Consider the following 13615-nt stretch of genomic DNA (forward strand, 5'->3'; position numbering starts at 1 on the left):
GATGTGATCCAGGGGTTGGGTTGACATCAGGTAAGGCTTGATCATTCTGTCCTTCTGTTGGTTCCTTTGTGGTCCTAAGATGTGTGCCAAAAGTACCCTAAGCTGCATACTTTCTGTTTCTTGTCTAGCTGGAAAGAGAGGCTTTTTTTTTTTGTCCTGATACATTCAACAAAAGCAAATTGAAAGATTCAAATCCAAAGATTCACCTAGTTCAAACTACCCATGAAACTCTCTCTGGCCATGTGGTAGATCCATTGATTGCTTAGTTTAGATCACATTCCAGAGGCTATGGTCATCTTTCCTGAAACCATATAGGCTCTGCAATCATTGCATTGGCAAAGGGGAAATGATTAATGAACTGCAGAGGTGGAAAAATGCCAAGTTTAAAATCTTTAATCTTCATAGCAACCTTGTGAATTAGGTTATATTATTACCCCATTTTTCAGATGAGATAAATTTCCCAAGGACAAATAGCTTGTAAGTGGTGATTTGAGAATGAAATCCAGGTCATTCTAACTTTGTACTTCAAAGTCATTCTATTTTACAGTCCCACTTATGGAGCACAAATTAAACCTATAAATGTTATCTAATCTATACCAGGGAAGGATTTTAAGTTTTGTCTTCCATAACTTTCAGGTTGTAGAAGAACCTGTTGGGAAGCTTTAAAGTCTAGAGATGAAAAATAACTTTCTCTCCCAGAAACAAAAAATCTTATCAATCATATATAATAAGAGTTTTACTTGAGTTTTGAAAACTTTAAAAAGGTTCTTTCATTCTTGTTTATGGAAAACTCAGAAGTAATATATGAACCTTGAGAGCAAAGCTCCTGTTGATTTTGAATTTATCTAATATCCCAAATGCTATATGTAACATTTGTGCTTTTTTTTTTTTTAACCTAAACTGAATATGGCAAGGTTTAAAGCTTAGGAAATCAAAGAAAAGAGAGGATCCTAACAGCCAAATTGACTGGAGAATTCAAGAGCTGTTAGCATTATGAATGGAAGCTATTACCTGACAAAATATTGCTGTAGGAGGTTTAGACTGGGACATTAAAACAAATCGTTGTCCTGGGCATTGGAGTTAAATAAGGGGGCATGATAATGAAGTTTCATTGTCTTGAATCTGTCGGAAATAGATATTCCAGGGCTATGAGCTCATAAGCATTAATGCTGTAGGACTGTACCTTGATAAGTCTCCTTTAGGGAAAAGGTAACTGAGCAAATTATGCTCGTGGTACATTGGCATATCTTATAACCCACTTCTTATTTTAGAAATACTTAATATTATTAATTTACCTAAATGCCAGGGGAGACAGATGCTCAGAGATTTTCTAATTGCCCAAAGAGTTATATTCTAAAACTGGAAACCCCAGGTGGTCCCACCTCGATTCTGAATGGCAAGAGAGGAATCTTGCTGCTATTCTCACATGTTGCCCAGCAGAGCTGGGAAAGGCTGAAATACTTGGTCATTTTTTCCCAACCAGCTCTCACCTTGCTTCTCAGGAACCATGTCGACAAGATTCCAATCGAGTGGCTGAACGATGACGGCAGGGGCTTCAGAAAAATTAGGATGGATTCTTTTATATTTAACAATCCCCTTCTCACAGCTCAGTTTCTGAATGGACACTAAAGCAGGGGTGGGGGAGTCTCTAAGATAAATAGAATCCCCAAACTTATTTTAATCAAATTTTGTTCAAGAGGAATGTCATTTCTTTTTCTTTTTTCTTTCTTTCTTTTCTTTTTTTTTTTTTTTATAAAATTTCCCTCTCTTCCCATCTATATTTTCACTTTATTCATGTCATTACAAATGCTGTTAATGTGAATTTGGGAAACCGATGGAGTAATAGATTTTAAATTCTGTGGAAAATGTAGGCTTTGTTCTGCTTGTGTGGGCAACTTGCAGTCATCCCCAAATGTCAAAGTCTTAGGGAACTCAACGTCTTTAGGGCCTTTAAAAGTAATATCCTTTTAGGGACATAGACATATTTACTGAAATACATAACAGAAAATAAAGTTCTTTGCCTTGCTTTACACCCTGGAGTGTGATAAATTTTGTGTGCTGTAAACTAAGCCAGTTCTCTTGTTTCTCAGAGGATTTCGTTCAGCACCAGAATGTCATTGTGATTTTAGTACTCGATATTTTGGCCCTTGGAATGACCATTTGTTTTGTAGAGTACGTGATGGAAACTCCCCTGCAATGTTATTAATACCTTTTAAACATTTCCTATAATTATTTCAATAACTCTAAGGAAAATTCCTGTTTTAAAAGATCACCTTTCTGTTGAGGGACAATTTATAGCTGACGTATAACTCAAAAGAAGTGAGAGAGCAATCACCAAGAGGAATGAGATAGTCAGTTTCTCCAGACTAACACATAAAAGGATTTCTTGGGAACTAAACTCAGCAGTAAAAGAACACAGGATTAGTCACACTAAGTTGGATGTATCAGTCCCACCATTCTTTCTTATGAGGGGAAATGCCTAGTGTTTTGTAAGAAAATAGCAAGGCCTCAGGATATATCCCACCAGTTGTTTCCTTAAAGGGAAAAGATTATTTGAAAAAGTTTTGGGTGGGAACATGGAGACGCAAATGGAAAGAACAGAAACGTACTGCGTCATCAAGTCCCCATAACTGGCTAATCCCTAGTTTTTATGGCGATGCATATTAGGGCAAGGAATGGTTAAATCCTCAGTTGTTCTTAGGTATAGAAATTCTCACCCTTTCCCCCTGCCCCATAATTTCAGGAAATATTTCAGTGGGAAATGCCTCTCCATTTTCATCAGCTGTTAAAATGTAATGGGGAGTTGCTCTGCAGGGGGCCCAAAGTTTGTCATACAAGGGAAGTTCTAGAGATCTTCTGTACAACCCTGCACCTATAGTTAGCAATGCTATATTATTATACACTTAAAATCCTAGAGGGTGGATATCGTGTTACCCATTCTTATCACACTTAGGAAGGGAAGGATGGATGGAGGGAGAGGAAGGAAGGAAGGAAAGAAGGGAGGCGGGGACAGAGGGAGGGAAATCAACAGCAACGACAACAAAAGTAATGTTCTAGAAAAGGAAGCTTCACTTAGTTTTAGAGGCAATACTAGCTTGGCAGAATTGGGTACAGTGTTGTGTTGGAGCCACTTTGATTCCATCTTCTCTCTAGTTCAGAGGTTTCACCATGTCCACTGGTAGTCCACGTTGGCCCTGGCAAGGACTTGGCAAAAGCTATTCATGAAGAGATGGGCTCCTACCCCCACCCTTATATGTAATTGAAAAGTTTTGTTTTCATAAGGACACTACTTAAAGTGATGTAGAAATGAACATAGTTTCCTTCTAGATGTTTTTCAGTTTGCAAAATTCTGGATACATTCATCAAAGAGGAACTAGTCTCCTTTTGATTTCATTGCGTACCTCCTTGCTTTGTTGAGACTTGTGACCCGTGTGCCCGTTGGGAAAGTCACATGGGCCTTATGCACAGCAGCTTCTGTTGCATTTTCCTTTGATCTTCTTCTAGATTCCAAAGCCATTTAAAAAAATCAGAGCTGACGTATGCTTTGCAAAAATTTGTCTCTCTTTGTGGTTATTCATTTGGTTTCTAAAGCGAAAACATTTCTCAACTGCTTTTTAATTTTTCTGTTCATTTCTGCTTTTATTTTCTACCGTACAAATTCATACAAAACTTGGCAATGCAATATTCCTTTAATAAAATGGGTTCCACAAAAATGTTTGCCATAAATCACTGCCTTCTCAATGCCACAGTGGAAAGGATTTTATAAGCCTCTCTGGTTTTAGGTGAATCAAACAAAAAATTGGGGATTTATTGTTGTCTAAAAACCTTGATCATCTATATCCTCTAGTCTAAAGTCATTTTTCTCTGCCCTATTATTAAATATTCCACCATCTCCCCTTTCCTTTGCCCAGATGCACTAGGGGAAGCCTAACATGTTCTTTACTGCTTGACCTTAGTTCTTTGGTATGATTTTGCCAAGTCAGTTCTTACTGTGTGACAAATACTTTCACTCTTCGAAATGGCTTGGGATATTAGGAATTTGCACTTAGTGACATTTCTGGTGATTTTCATTTCTTTTAAGACCGTTAATCCATATTTTTTCTTCAATACCAAATATGTAAAAATTTTAAGGATAGTCCTGTTTTTGTTTTAGCCATATGATTTTTTGCGTTCTTTACTTTCCCTGGTCATATCTCTGGAGAGAGATCAAAGTGGAAAGAAGAATTGGAGGAGCAATCAGTCCTCATCAAAGATGAGAAGTCAGATATTAATTCATAGTACAGAGGTTTAAAGATGACAGAAGTGCCTTGAATACTTGGGTAGGAGTCACTTTAACAACTCTGTGCACTTTAACAACTGAAGGGCCTGAGGAAAGAATCTGATGTGTGATGTAAAAGGAAGACAGGGAAATGCGCTGAAGTTTGATAATCTTGGAACAAGAGAAGTTGCAGGAACCTTCAAGAATCCTATGAAACTCAAAATTTTCACAGATAAAAAGATTTCCAAGAACTTCTCACAGAATTTCTTTTTCATGAATTGACCTTCTATTCATGAAGTTATAATTAATTTTAGGCCAAGAGTAATCCAAAGATTCTTTTGGAGCAGCTTGAGAGATTTAAATATGCTTGGGAAATAATTTATAACCTCCATTCCCACATATAGTCAGTATCACCAATTCCTCTCTGGTTTCCCCTAATGAGAATCAAGGGCTAATTCTTCCATGGTGTTGCCAGGGACATGAGCACTGAGGGACCAGAAATATAGGAGGAAATGACTATCCCAGCATCTGTACAGCCATCACTAGAGATTTATTTCTCTGAGACATGAGACCTTTTCTTCAAATCCTGAAACATTAGAGATGAAAGGAATCTTAGAAATAAGACCAATTCCACTGTCTTATAGTGAATAAATTGAAGTATAGAATAACCAATTTGTTCAAAGTTACAATTAATGTGTTATTATCTGGGACTAGAAATGGACTCTTTTTAAAGCCATTACAATTAGTTACAACTGAAATCTAACCCAAAGGAAATTTGCCCAAAAAATCCTGAGTATCTTAGTCTGGGTTCCGCCAAAAGGAGAGCCTGAACAAAGGGTAGAGGGAATGGAACAAAGAAAGAGGAAAATCCAGTTTGAGGAAGAGCTTGATCACCCTAACTTGCACCAGGGGTTCAGGGGCCTGTTGCTCAACCTCCCTGAAACCCTTATGAAATACTCACAGGGACAAAAGAAGAAAGCCTTTATCTATTGACTTCTACTGGTCAATAGTGGTTCCATGAGCATGAAGTCTCTTGGAGATCTCTACTGTGCATACAGAAGTATGGAACAGCTTCCCACACTGTGGCATCCCAGAAGCTCCTAGGTAGGAAGCGATAAGGACAGAGTTTAGGCCTTCTGTGAGAGGCTGTCTCAGTCTTCCATCAGAGATGGGATGGAAGCCTGCATCAAACCAGTGGCCACAAAATAGCCACAGAGGTTAGGTCAGGAGAGTTCTGAAGGGCAGCCTAAGACGTGTCTTCTGAATTCTCAAGACAAACTAAAAACATCTGTGGGAAGGGCAGGAAAACTTTGGTCTGGCCACCCTTCTTCACTGGCCCTTCCAATAAGTCTTGTAGAATCCACATCTCCAATGTTTCCCAAACTCTTGATGTCTCTAGTCTTTGCTGGTAGGCTTGCTTTCTCCCTACAATGTCAGTGTAACCACCAACACTTCCTAAGTTTAATATCTCGCTTCTTTAATCCAGGAGAAAATATTCTGTGTCTCTCTATTCCAAGTATATACATCTCAAGGATGGGATATTGGCCTAACGGAGGATAAATGCCAATTCCTGGATTAGAAGGCAGGATCATAGAGGACATAGGAAATGTGGGTGGTGGGGCAGAGAAGGCACTTGCCACAAGAAAGAGAAGTGGTCTGTGATAGGTGGATGAAGCAGTATGCTCCCAGTAAATCAATCCAGCATTTTTCCTTTTACGGGTTTTCTATTAAATGAGACCATACTTAAAGGGGTAATAATGAGTTAACATTTTAGTGCATATTCTTCAAGCTTTAGTGCATGTCTTCCACTCTGAGACAATGGAAATGGGACCCAGGATAGACACCTAGAAAGGGGGAGATGATGTCACAATAGGAGATAGGACCGTTTTTCCTGTTTTACAGTTAACCCTAGGATTATTCCTGGATTTAGTCTCCTTAAAGACTATGAAGGTGCAGGCAATCCAATGCAATATTACATATAGATATATATTTTAAACCATGGGTTAATACTTTTATAAAAAGAAGAATTACTGGGGCACCTGGGTGGCTCAGTGGGTTAAGGCTCTGCCTTTGACTGGGGTCATGATCCCAGAGTCCTGGGATCAAGCCCTGGATCGGGCTCTCTGCTCAGCGGGGAGCCTGCTTCCTCCTCTCTCTGCCTGCCTCTCTGCCTACTTGTGATCTCTGTCTGTCAAATAAATAAATAAAATCTTTAAGAAAAAAAAAAAAAGAAGAATTACTGAAGTCTTTTCTTTTAGTGCATTTTTACTTATTGAGGTTATTTTCCTATTAATGTGGAACTTACCTGGAGATGACAAGAGGAATTAAATATGAGAAAAATGTTGGTTTACATCCTCTCATCAGAAAATGAAAAGTCAAGGGGTGCCTGGGTGGCTCATTTGGTTAAGCGTCTGCTTTCGGCTCAGGTCATGATCCCAGGGTCCTGGGATCGAGCCCCGCATCGGGTTCCCTGCTCGGCGGGAAGTCTGCTTCTCCCTCTCCCTTTGCCTGCCACTTCCCACTGCTTGTACTCTTGCATGCACACACACTCTCTCTCTGTCTAAAGAATCAATTTTAAAAATCTTGAAAAAAAAAAAAGAGAGAGAAAGTGAAAAGCCAAATGAAGATTTTCAGCACTTGTATTTAGAATACTTGCTATGCCCAAATAATAGCTAATATCCTTTGAATACTTACCATGCATCAAGCCACGTGCTTCCTGTTTTATATGTGTTCATTTATTCAATCCTCAGAACTTCCCGGTGAGATAGATGCTATTCTCCTCTAATTTTCCCCAGTTGGAAGAATAGAAACACAGAGAAATGACAGGCTCTAGTTTTAACATTTAATAAGTGGTAGACCTGGGATTCAAACCCAGGCAGTCTGGTCCCAATTTGCCATGTTGCCTTTCTGAGAATTTTAAAGCAATTGCCTAAACCACTGCACTAAAATGGAAAAATGCCCTCAGCTGAGTTTTTAATTGCAGACTTCTTTTTTGTTTGTTTTTTTGAATTATCTGGACTTCTGCCTCTAAAACAATATTTACCTAAAATTGACATATGTTAAGAATGTCATGCTGATGCATGCCCTTTCCAAATTATTTGAGATATGTTGTGGTATTATCCTTTGCCATATTTTTCACAGAGATGAATACCATAAAATAGATTCTGGCAAAGTAAACAAAAAAATAAAATTAATGAACAGCAGTAAACCTGACAATTAATTACCAGCAGAATACATGGGAAAATATTAAAACATTTCCTTCCTGAGCATAGGTAGGTATGAGAACCTTCATTATACTAATACTCATAAAATATTCCTTGTACCTTGTTAGACATTAGATATTGATCCTCTTGAAATCATTATATCCAAGTATTGCTTGTTAAATTGAGAACTACAATTCAAGAGATATCTCAAGGGGAGAAGCATCAATTTAACCACTGGTTCTTCAGAAAAAAACAAACTATTGTGGGCCTTCTTAACTTTATTAATCACTAAATAATGTATTTATGTGTGTGTGTGTAGTTTGTGTATGTATGTTTAATGGAAAAAGGCTTCCCCTTTTTTTTCAAGTTTTCCTTCTCACCCCTGCCTCCTGGAAAAACACTGGTTGGTCTCCAGGAGGAGACCAGTATTTTCATGCATCATTACCAGCCTATATTTACTGAGGACAGTTTGTTCAAGCAGTGGCAAGTACTAGAAGCTGGAGCTACATCAGATTCTTTCACTAGTCTGGGACCAAGGAAGTTGCCATCAACCGCCTAAGTGTTTTATTATGGGGAAGAAAAAGATTGTAATATACTGGGGTGCTTCTGCATCATAGAATACTTTAACATATTAACTGCTAATTTTACACATGTATTTTTCAAAATTACTAGAACATTTTCCTTTTTTGTTTAAAGACTGGTGCTTTGCAAGGAAAATGTTGCCTGAATTTTAAACATTCTTTGGAATCCAATGTTTTGGGGGGATTTTGAGGTTGAAATTATTAAATTATCATAGTTTTGTGCCAAACTTGGCATTATCAGAGTTGAAATGAAACTATTTAATTTTAAAAGAAGATTTTATTTTTGGTAGCAAAGTGGGAGCAACTTATTACAGGTTGTTCTTTGCAACATAGCACAAGAGGAGAGAAACATAGCACAAGAGAGAAAGCTAATGAAGCAAAAAAATATCCTTTATTAGTGAGTGCTATAAGAGCTGAGTGGCAAACTATAGTCCACTTTTTGTAGTTACAATGAAAACTAATGGGAAAATTGGAATATGCAGCTTTGATCTAGAAAGTGAGTGGTGAAACAGTGATAGTGGTAATTACTGGAAGGTACAAGATGTGTCATATGTCGTCTGCTATACCTACAACTGATCACATTACCTTGAATGTCCCTTTTTGTCTAGCTTGGTTGGAAGTTGAGGAAGGAGGTTAGAGCAAGGATCTGATTGGCAAAGAGCTGTCCAGATGCAATAAGAGAATTTGCTCTTTTGTAATTGTAAGAAACGGTCTAAAAATTCTACATGTGCCTGGTTAATGCTACTCTCATTTTACCTTAGAAAACTACACATATTAATTAGAGTAAATGTTATATTCTGATCCAACAATCTTAAATAAATAGAAGTTTATTCATCTCTAATGTAAAAGGCCATTTTAGAACAATGGGGTAGCTGTGCTCCACAAACTACTAGGGACTCAGATTCCTTTCATCTTCGTCTCCACCATCATTTACAAACTTGAAGTTTGGGTTGCTGGCTCATAAACAGTCCTGTTTGTGGAAATAAGAACCAAAGTCTAGGAGAAGCAGCTTGTCTTCAAGTCAGAGGCAATTTAGATTGGATCTCTCTCTATCTCTCTCTCTATCATCCATTCTTCCACACTCCTGTTGACCCAACAAATCCTCATTAAGCACTGACTATGTGCCAAGTACTGTTCTAGGTGTTAGAGAAATAACTATGAATAAAAAGATGAAAATATTTTTGCCCTAGTATAGATTCTTTTCTAGGGAGGGGAAACATCTAATAAGCAATTTTGAATAAGTAAAATATTTTGATGATTGTAAGTGCTATGGGAAAAAAGCAGGAGTGGGAAATGGGGAATGTATAGTGTGTAATTTTAGAGTGGTCAGGCAAGGCCTTGCTGATAGGTATTTAAGCAGAGATCTGAGGGAGGAAAGGGGTTGCCATTCAGATATCTGGAGGAAGGCCATCCCAGGCAAAGGGAACGGTTAGTACAAAGTTCCTGAGGTGGCACCATGCTTTCTGGTTATGTATCAAGGGGCCAATGTGACTGGAGGACAATAAGCAGGGGCAGAACAATAAGAGGTAAAGTCAGAGAAGTAACAAGAGGCTCATTTAGAACCTTAGACACACCTTGATCGAGGCTTTTTTCTAAGTGAGGGACGTGCTCTAATTGCTCTGTTGAGAATAGACTACATGTCTGAGAGCTGGAAGACGGGTTAGGAGGCAATGGCAGTCACCCACCTCAGAGACGATGGTGCCTTGGACAAAGATGACAGTGGTGGAGATGTAATTAGATTCTGATGAGTGTGTTTTGAATGTCATTTGAAGATAAAGAGACAGAATTTTCTGATGGATTGAATTTGGGGTATAAGAAAGAGGAATTAAGGATGACTACATGGTTTCTAAGCTGGAAAGAGAGAAGGACAGCTGGGGAAGACGGCAGGAGGAGCAGAAGTGAAAGGGGGGGTTCAGTTGTCCGATCCGAGACCATCAAGTGGGGAGGTAAGGTAGCCAATTGGATATATAACCTAAGTTCAAGGAAGCTATTTGGGCTGCAGATACAATTTATGCATCATCAGTGTATCAAGTGTATTAAATTGTGAGTCTAAATAAGATGGTTCAGTACACATAGAGATATAAAAAATGCATTTTTTAAAAAATACTATAGAAATTGTAGCTATCTAAAACTATCAGGTTAGAGAGAACACTCACTTCAATTTTCAGAAGTACTAAATAAAATTTGGACTAATTTCTTTTTTTAAAGATTTATTTATTATTTATTTCACACACACACACACACACACACACACACACACACACACACATCACAGGCAGGCAGAGAAGCAGGCAGATACAGAGGAAGTGAAGCAGGCTCCCTGCTGATCAGAGAGCCCTATGTGGGGCTCAATCCCAAGACCCTGGGATCCTGACCTGAGCCGAAGGCAGAGGCTTAACCCACTGAGCCACTCAGGCGCCCTGAAAATTTGGACTAATTTCAACAGATGACTAATGTTTATGTTTGACCCTGAGGATTCAATATGGTCAAGATATGTCCAAGTAGTTTGGGAACTTTCAGTCCAATGACAAGACAAAGGTATTAAGTTTTTCTCTAATTCATTAATTGTATTCTAAAAGTTAGGTCAGGAACTATGGCTGAGAGAGGTTTGGGGGGAAATTCTCATTTATCATATTTTGAAAGGATATCACCACTAAAAGCAAGGTAAATTATGGCAGAAAAGACATTAGCTAGAAATGTTAAGCATATATAACAGGGATAGTATTGTTTTAAAATATCACTGCACTTTTTCTCTTTTGCATTTACATATACAAGACTTTTCTTCCATTCATCCAGAAACATTGATTTTTATTTGGAAATATTAGGCATAAAATAGGCAGAATGTGAAGAGAAATAGCCAACTTTCAGCTTTTTCTCTACCAGAGTAGAACTTTTGAGCACCTACTTACAAAACAATCTTAAAGGCCAGAAGAGCCTTGGTGGTCACTGGGCAGGGGGGAATGGATGTGGGGATTTTCCAGTATGTTGAACTTTAAGCTACTATGTGCCATGAATATGAGGTAAGGGAAGATACTGCTATGTGGTGAAAATGCAACTCGGAATTGGAGAGACTACAAGAGAGAGAAATTAAAGCTGCAGTGGGACACATGCCTCCAGGCTTTCCACTGCAGGCCAAACCTGGGGGGGTAGAGTTGAGTGAAGACGGGGAGGTGGGGACACCCAGAGAGAAATGAAGAAAACTTAATATATCTGTGCTAGTAGACATTTTCTTAGAACTGGCTAAGGGGAGGGTACAAAGTTTTAGGAGAAGCCAGACATTTATTCAGAACCATTTTCAACCACAGGTCTGGTAGAAGGCAGATTTATTTAAATGGACATTAGATACAATCCAGGTTTCTCATAGTTGCACATAGCATGCAGATAATTCAGAAGTATCCATTGGTCTTCCTGAGGAGAGTTTTGGGCTTGAAAGAAGAGGTAACAAAGTATAGAGTATTGGAGACCTGAGGCAAATGGATAGGACCGTGACTATCAACCATGGGAACATGTCTCATGTGCCTCAGGATATATGGCAAAGGGCTCTATAGACTCAACCAGATTGTCTTGGATAAGCCTCCCCTTAAACGAGTTCTTTCAAGATCCAGGGTACAGCACAAGGGACCATAACTATAGATCCATTACTTTTCTCCTCTTCCCCAATCCCCACAAAGGAACATAATTTACCTTCTATATATTTACCTCCTATACCCTGGGATAATTCAGGGCTAAAAGAAGACCTCTGGAAGACTGAGCACATTTCCCCCAGATAGACCACTTTGAAATGAAAGACGATGTTAAACTGGAAGATAGTAAAAGATACTATATCTCACATATATAACTTACAGGGTTGGTGTTCAAAAGTAAGATTAACTCAATTATGGAAAATGACTACACATTTCAAAAATACATTAGTCATTTGGGTTAATGAGCATCTTTTAAACATACAAAATGAAAAAGCTTAATTTTCCTTACACATTTGAATAATGTAGTGACCTATCTATTAAGTAAGAACCACCAGTCAAGGAAGGAGACAGAACACAGAGAAGGAAGACAGAGTAGCCCATGCCCAATAGGAAGAGAGGGAAGCTTCCTTCCCACTTGGAATGAGCACTGACCACAGAGACTGATGGTCCATGCTTGGAACTAATATGTTCTTGGTCAAAACTACACCCAATTGTATATATTGGTATGTAAAAATATGTACAGTATATTAAGCAGAAAAAGCAAGCTACAAAACAACATGTGGTGTGGCTTCATTTATGTGAAAGGAAGTGGTGAAACCAAACACATAGATACATAATATGCTTTAAAAACAAAAAACCACACCCGATTGAGTTAATAATGGAATCTGCAAACATCAAAATTTCAGTATAAGCAATAGTGTCACATGCTTCTTTCCACTTGCAGATTCCATGCATGAGGAGCACCACTGTTGCTCACAGTGGCTAACTAATCCAGTTGGAGATGATTCAGGCTTTGCATGCTCAACAGTAAGTCAACCCCAAACCAGCAAGTGGTTGTCTGCCCTTCTGCCTCTCTTCCTAGTTCCCTTCTTATCTATTTTCTTAAATTTTTAAATTGTTTAAAATTTATTATTGAAATATAATTGACATACAATGCTATATTTGTGTACATTGATTTGACAACTCTATATATTACCCACTGCTTACCATGGTAAGTATGTCACCATGCATTGTTACAATATTACTGACTATATTCCACATGTGTACTTTTCATCTCTGTAACTTATTTACTGTATAACTGGAAGTTTCATCTCTTCATCTCCTTCACCTATTTTGTCCATCCCCCAACCTACCTCCCTCTGGCAATCACCAGTTTGTTTGTTCTCTGTATTTTTGATTTAGCGTGCTTGGGTTTTTGTTTGTGTCTTCACTTGTTTTATTTTTTTAGATTCCACATTTAAATGAAATCATATGGTATTTGCCTTTTTCTGCCTGACTAACTTTGCTTAGCATTTTGCCCTCAAGATCCATCTATGTTGTCACAAGTGCCAAGATTTCATGTTTTTTAATGGCTGAATAAGGTTATATATACAATGACTATAAAAATATTTTATATATCATATAAATATTATATATTTATTTAAAAATTAAAATTTATAAATAAGTTATATTTATTATATATACCTGTATACATGGTATATAATATATATTATGTATATTTATTATATGTTATCTTTATATATAAAATTTATATAAATAAATAATATAATACATATATTGTTATATATAAATAAATTATATATACATTTTTTTAAAGATTTTTATTTATTTATTGAGAGAGAGGTAGTGAGAGAGAGCATGAGCGAGGAGAAATCAAAGGGAGAAGCAAATTCCCCATGGAGCTGGGAGCCCGATGCGGGACTTGATCCCAGGACTCCGGGATCTGACCTGAGCCGAAGGCAGTCGTCCAACCAACTGAGCCACCCAGGCGTCCCATATATACATTTTATATATATAAATCCACAACTTTTTTATCCATTCATCATCCATCAGTGGACACTTAGGTTGCTTCTATATCTTGGCTATCATACACAATGTTGCAATAAAGAC

At 37.9% G+C, this 13615-nt stretch overlaps 1 long non-coding RNA gene across 1 annotated transcript in view; it reads left to right on the plus strand.

The window, feature by feature from the left end:
* LOC101691429 overlaps nucleotides 1-12581 on the plus strand; it is a 226492-nt gene extending 213911 nt beyond the window's left edge. Inside the window, exon 3 of the long non-coding RNA XR_199941.3 lies at nucleotides 12450-12581. This is a non-coding gene — a long non-coding RNA (uncharacterized LOC101691429). The remainder of the gene's footprint in view (nucleotides 1-12449) is intronic.
* Nucleotides 12582-13615: the final 1034 nt, after the last annotated feature.

This window comes from Mustela putorius, unplaced genomic scaffold, assembly GCF_011764305.1.
Source record: "Mustela putorius furo isolate JIRA1106 unplaced genomic scaffold, ASM1176430v1.1 tig00537350_pilon_pilon_pilon, whole genome shotgun sequence".
Classification (NCBI taxonomy): Eukaryota; Metazoa; Chordata; class Mammalia; order Carnivora; family Mustelidae; genus Mustela; species Mustela putorius.